The sequence below is a fragment of the Salvelinus sp. IW2-2015 genome, unplaced genomic scaffold (genome assembly GCF_002910315.2).
Source record: "Salvelinus sp. IW2-2015 unplaced genomic scaffold, ASM291031v2 Un_scaffold1945, whole genome shotgun sequence".
Lineage (NCBI taxonomy): Eukaryota > Metazoa > Chordata > Actinopteri > Salmoniformes > Salmonidae > Salvelinus > Salvelinus sp. IW2-2015.
The window spans coordinates 45,531-52,330 of record NW_019943300.1 but is presented as its reverse complement, the minus strand read 5'-3'; the positions used below and the strand labels follow the sequence as shown (position 1 = coordinate 52,330).

Sequence of the window (6,800 nt, the reverse complement as noted above, 5' to 3'; positions counted from 1 at the left end):
TTGAAGCTGCACCATCGAGAGGATGGAGTGTTTGTACAGACCCGGGATGTAATGGCACTTGGGGCCAAAGCTTCCTGGCCATCCGAACCGTTAAGCAGTAATAGGCAGTTGTCAGAGAAAAGCCCGTGAGAAGAGTTGTTATCAGAGGACTCGCAGTCACCTCATTGAGTCATATGAGTGTGTTCTCTGCTACCGCACGGCAGTCGGTGGGAGTCCGGATACCTTCCGCGAGTAAAGCCAAGTCATAGGACCAAAAGGCTCTTAACAGCTTCTTACCAAGGAAACTTTTCTTATGCTCTGACTCACTCAATCACTCAACTCACACAAAGCCCCATCGCCCTTCTTTCAGTTATAAATTTATTAACATGACTCTATAGACTCTGTGGAGAAGTGCGGTTACTAATGCGTAGTCATATCGGGGTCTTAGTCGCATAGACCATTTTTTGGATACACATTGTTGTATACATAAATGGGAATATATACATAAAGTTAGTGGAAACATCCTAAGTTGGGCTGCCTGAGAAGAGCCCTCTTAGTCCAGCTTACTGGAACCCGCAAAAAAAGCAGATGCGCACGGGCAATAAAATTAAGTGTCACCGGTATTCATAGATGGGTGCGCGTCGTTTCTACAGAGACATTCTATGGGAATAAATGTATTCTACATAAAGACCGGATGCCTTGATAGGGTAGCCAGCCTGTATAAAGGGGCGTGCCAAGGAGAGGGGCAGACATCGCCGCAAAAGCGCCATAAAAGCCCTTCCCGCAAGGCCGCCCCCACCCCGACTGTGCCCGATGTTCGCATGAGAAAAAAGAAATAACTACACTGCAGATAAAACACACTAAACATTACCAAGAGTATGTGGACAAACGCTTGCTTCGTAGGTAGGTGCCACGACGGCAGGGACTGTTCGAAATTATACTCATTTTCCAGATCCCCCCAATGAGTTTTGAGACAAATATACTTAGTTGGGAGGTATTGGCCCGCCTCGCCCCCTTTGCTGCATGGGGGGGTATACACCCTTTCATTCTTCTTGGGAAGGCTGTCCACTGAGATTGTGGAACATTGCTGCTATAAACAGCCTCCACTCTTCTGGGAAGGCTTCGTGGCCGCTACGCATTGAAATTTGGAACATTTGCGTGGGCTGTGCCCATGAGGCCTCCATTTTCTCTCTCTGGGGACCGAGGCTTTCCACCCATCAGATGGATAGAATAATTTCATGGAACCGGAAGCCTTGCTTCAGGAGAAAACAGGACTCCATAAATTCCCGTAGGGCGGGACCCGGCGCGGAACAGCCCTCCCACTCTTCTCCGAGGGTGGAAGGCTTTCCACTAGACCTAGTTTCGCCAACCATGTGCTGCGAGGCAACAAGCCGGAGGGGTGTAAGCGGCCAGTCGGTCACGTTCTTGGCTGGAGGACATGGGCTTTGCCAACGAGATCGGTATAGTCAACAGTTAGGACTGCAGCCAAAAGTATACAGAGCAACTCTCCACTCTAGCTGGGGAGAGGAACTTAATCCAAATCTTTAGATTTGTGGAGGGGAACATGTGCTGCTATTAACGAGAGCCGTCCACTCTTTTCTGGGAAGGGCTTTACCACTAGCATGTGGGAACATTTTGCTGCCATTATAACAGCCGTCCACTTCTTCGTTGGGGAAGTGCTTTTCAGCAGAGTTGGAACATGTGCTGCCGTAACACCGTGGTCCTCCACTCTTCTGGAAGGCTTTCCACTAGATGTTGGAAAACATTGCTGCTAAGCAACAGCCCTCCCGGGACTCCTTCTTTGGGAAGGTCTTTCTCACTATATAGATGTTTTTGACTTATTATCTCCTTCGCCATAATAAACAAAGCCTTAAACCACGTCTTGCTAGAGGAAAGGCTATTGCCACTAGAAGTTACCTGGGAACAAGTGGCTGCCAATCATAACAGCCGGGGTCCCAAACTCATATCATAGGGAGGCGCACTTTCCACTAGATGTGTGTGGAACATTGCTGCATCCGGGGGGTATAACAGCCGTCCACGTCTTTGCTGAGGATAAGGGGGAGCTCTAGTTTTCCAGACATCAAGATGTGTCGATAGAAGAACATCATCTCGCAGATAGCTTTACCGTTACTAAACGCAGCCCTTCCACTCTTCTGCGGCCAAGGACCTCCTGGTCCCACGCTCAGGATATGGAACATTGCTGCGGGGAGGGTATCCAATAACGAGCCAACCAGCGTGCATGTATCGTGGGCGTAGAAGGCTTCTCACAAGCTAGAGTTCGATAAAGACGAAAACATTGCTTAAGCTAAGAACAGCCTCCATATCCTTCTGTGTGCTGAAGGGCATAAATGGTGCGCACATAGATGTCTGCGTAACATTGCTGCCATGTAGATTTAACACCGCATCCACATGCCTCTGGGGAAGGCGTTTCCACCATAGAAATAGTTTGGAACTCATTAGCTGCTAAATTAACAGCGTAAGCCGACCTCCAATTCTGGATAGAGCTTTCCCCCTGGGGGCGGACACGGACTGTGATGGCGGACCAACATTGCTGAGGTGGAACTGTAAAAACGTGCGAGGTTCAGCAACCTCCTCCACTCTTCTTTCTTGTCTAGAAGGAACCCATAGAATGCCTTTCCAGGCCTTTCCACTAGGATGCACCCACCCACGGTTGGTGGCAACGACCTCGTGGCTGCTCTAGGGGAGGAAAGGCTGTGCTTTCGCCCATAGTAGGGAGCGCACAAGAGGGCGTTGAGTGGGTAATTGAGTGAAATGCGGAAACACGCCAGTATGAAAAGCATTGGGTGAAACATGAGAAATCGATGGTAGGCCGGCGTCGCATGTCGGTGTGTCCAAGTGTCATCCCCAAAGGTGTTTGAGATAAGAAAGCGCCTCCTGAGAAAAAAAACCAAGGACCCGAAAAAAGAGACGTCCACGGGCGTCTGTGCCCGGAGGGCCAGTCAAGGTCTTTCCACGAAGCGGGAGGTGCATTGAAAACAGTGCTTGTGCCAAAAGCCCACCCTGGTGGCCCTCTATGGATATCCCGCATAATTCCGTGACCGATCTGTGGGCCCCCAGTAGGTCTCAGGTTCTTGCACATGCTTGCCAAGACAGGAAAGGGCCCTTCCCCAAACTATTGCCACCAAAGTTGGAAAGCACAGAATCATCTAGAATGTCATTGTTGTTAGGCTATCTGAAAGCAAAGCTTAAAGTATTTCTGAATTCAAGTGATATTTATTCCTAATAGTAATTTGTTATGGATCCATAAATAAATAAACGATCTGGAATTTTGAAAGAGTATTTAAATAATTATTTCATTAATGAAAGCATAAAGATGCCATCATTATAGTGACATTGTTTTAGTTTGAGACGTGCCAGAACTGGCACTAAAGAGAACAGCAGCATCGGGAACGCTTCCCTTCGTGCTCACTCAAGTACACGCCGGCACGTTGTTAGTGCAATGGCCCTTAAAGTGTTAGCTCGGTGTTTACCTTTACTCGTAGCAACATTTTTTCGTGGCGGAAAGGCGCACATTAAATTCCCTCAAAGCCCGGCCCCCATGCCGACGCCCGTAGGAGGGCCATGACGCGGCAGAGGTGGGAGCCGGTGCGGGGGTCCACCCCTCCCCCCCCCCCTCACAACCTTCCCTCCATGTCCTCATGGTCCCGTCGTTCTGGTGTGCGGCTAAGGCTCTGTGGTCTGAGCCCACTCCCAGCTGCCCCTGCCTCGTGGCCTTGAACCAGGCAAAAATTTAGGATCTGGGACCCATGCCAAATCATTTTAGTCTCCTGAGGGGGAAAAGGTTTTGTCGTGCCCTCTTCACGACTGTCTTGGTGGGTTTAGACCTTGATAGATCCTTAGTGATGTGGACACCAAGGAACTTGGAGYTCTCAACCCGCTCCACTACAGCCCTGTTGATGTTAATGGAGGCCTGTTCGGCCCACCTTTTCCTGTAGTCCACGATCAGCTCCTTTRTCTTGCTCACATTGAGGGAGAGGTTGTTGTCCTGGCACCACACTGCCAGTTCACTGACCTCCTCCCTATAGGCTGTCTTATCGTTGTCGGTGATCAGGCCTACCACTGTTGTGTCGTCAGCAAAATATGTATTATGGTGTTGGAGTCGTGTTTGGCCACACAGTCGTGGGTGAACAGGGAGTACAGGAGGGGACTAAGAACATACCCCTGAGGGGCTCCAGTGTTAAGGATCAGCGTGTCAGACGTGTTGTTGCCTACCTTTACCACCTGGGGGTGGCCCGTCAGGAAGTCCAGGATCCAGATGCAGAGGGAGGCGTTTAGTCCCAGGGTTCGTAGCTTAATGATGAGCTTTGAGGGCACTATGGTGTTGAACGCTGAGCTTTAGTCAATGAACAGCATTCTTACATAGGTGTTCCTTTTGTCCAGGTGAGGAAGGGCAGTATGGAGTGCGATTGAGATTGCGTCATCTGTGGATCTGTTGGGGCAGTATGCGAATTGGAGTGGGTCTAGGGTGGTCGATAAGGTGGAGGTGATATGTTCCTTGCCTAGTTCCTCAACCGCAAGGCTCTCCAGAGGGTGGTGAGGTCTGCACAACGCATCACCGGGGCAAACTACCTGTCCTCCATGACACCTACACCACCCGATGTCACAGGAACACCAAAAAGATCATCAAGGACATCAACCACCCGAGCCACAGCCTGTTCACCCCGCTATCATCCAGAAGGCGAGGTCAGTACAGGTGCCTCAAAGCTGGGACCAAGAGACTGAAAAACAGGTTATATCTCAAGGCCATCAGACTGCTAAACAGCAATCACTAACTCAGAGAGGCTGCTGCCTACATTGAGACCCAATCTCTGGCCACTTTAATAAATGGATCACTAGTCACTTTATACAATGCCACTTTATTAATGTTGACATATCTTACATTACTCATCACATGTATATACTGTATTTTATACCATCTATTGCACCCTGCCTATGCCGCTCGGCCATCTTTCATCCATATACTTACATGTACATATTCTCATTCACCACTTTTAGATTTGTGTGTATTAGGTTGTTGTTGGGGAATTGTTAGATTACTTGTTAGATATTACTGCACTGTCGGAACTAGAAGCACAAGCATTTCGCTATACTCGCATTATCTGCTAACCATGTTTATGTGACAAATAACATTTTATTTGAGTGCTACGGGGTGGTTACCTTCACTTCCTTGGACACGGGGACTATGCTGGTCTGCTTGCAACGTAGGTATTACAGACTTGGTCAGGGAGAGGTTGAAAATGTCAGTGAAGACACTTTCCAGTTGGTCCGCGCATGCTTTGAGTGCATGTCCTGGTAATCCATCTGGCCCCGCGGCTTTGTGAATGATGAGCTGTTTAAAGGTCTTGCTCACATCGGCTACCGAGAGCGTTATCACACAGTCTTCCAGAACAGCGGGTGCTCTCGTGGATGCTTCAGTGTTGCTTGCCTCGAAGCGAGCATAAAAGGCATTTAGCTCGTCTGGTAGGCTCGCGTGAGTCTGTAAAACTGATTGTTACAGTTCCTGTTGTCTCTCTGGAAGGAGATCCTCGCCTTGAGCTCATCTACTATATTGTCCAGAGACTGAACGTTAGCAAATAATATACTCAGAAGTGGTGGATGGTATGCACGCCTCCTGAGTCGGACTAATTCTTCTTCGGCGACTTGGAGCAGCCCCCGGGATGAATGGAATTGCCTCGGTAACCATGCTTCCTCCTCTGTCCTCTCTCTCCTGCCTCNCCATGCTTCCTCCTCTGTCCTCTCTCTCCTGCCTCCTCCTCTGTCCTCTCTCTCCTGCCTCCTCCTCTGTCCTCTCTCTCCTGCATCCTCCTCTGTCCTCTCTCTCCTGCCCCCTCTGTCCTGTCTCTCCACTAGGCTGGGGCCATGGTGATGTGGAGACCAGAGATTGTGTGTACTACAATGATAACTGGCGTACAGAGCGTACCAACCAGAGTGGTGTGGAGAGGTGTGAGGGGGAGAAGGATAAACGACTACACTGCTACTCCTCCTGGCTCAACGTCTCAGGAACCATCAAACTGGTGAAGAAAGGCTGCTGGCTGGATGACTTCAACTGCTATGACAGGTACCAGACACTACTTACCAACTGCTATGTCTGGGACCAGACACTACTTACCAACTGCTATGCCAGGTACCAGACACTACTTACCAACTGCTATGCCTGTGACCAGGCACTACTTACCAACTGCTATGCCAGGTACCAGGCACTACTTACCAACTGCTATGCCTGGGACCAGGCACTACTTACCAACTGCTATGCCTGGTATGCCTGACGGCCTGCACAGTTGCCTGGTAATCATAGTCATTATATCGTTTCTAAACCAAAGTGCTGGAGTACAGGCGAGCAGCAAAGCCAAAGCAGCAGCCCTATTGGCCCAGCCAACTGTGCAGGCCGTGCCCACCATCAAACTCAAAACTAGCATTACTCCTGCTTATTATGAAGAAAAAATACATCTGTTTAACTTTGTAAACTAAAGGTGTGTTTAGAATGATTGTTGTTGTATTAATGCTATTTAATCTCTCCTCAGCCTAATATTATTCTGTTTGTCCTGTGGGTACCTTTGCCACTGTTCCACCCATTGTGTATTGCGCTGTCATGGTGTATTTGTACACTACTTACACTACTTACCAACTGCTATGCCTGGTACCAGGCACTACTTACCGACTGCTATGTCTGGTACCAGGCACTACTTACCAACTGCTATGTCTGGTACCAGGCACTACTTACCAACTGCTATGCCAGGTACCAGACACTACTTACCGACTGCTATGCCAGGTACCAGACACTACTTACCAACTGCTATGCC

General features: G+C 49.2%; 1 pseudogene; it reads left to right on the top strand.

Annotated features, from left to right (window-relative positions):
* Positions 1-6,800, top strand: part of LOC112072495 (activin receptor type-2B-like) — a 31,452-nt pseudogene that overhangs the window by 13,397 nt on the left and 11,255 nt on the right.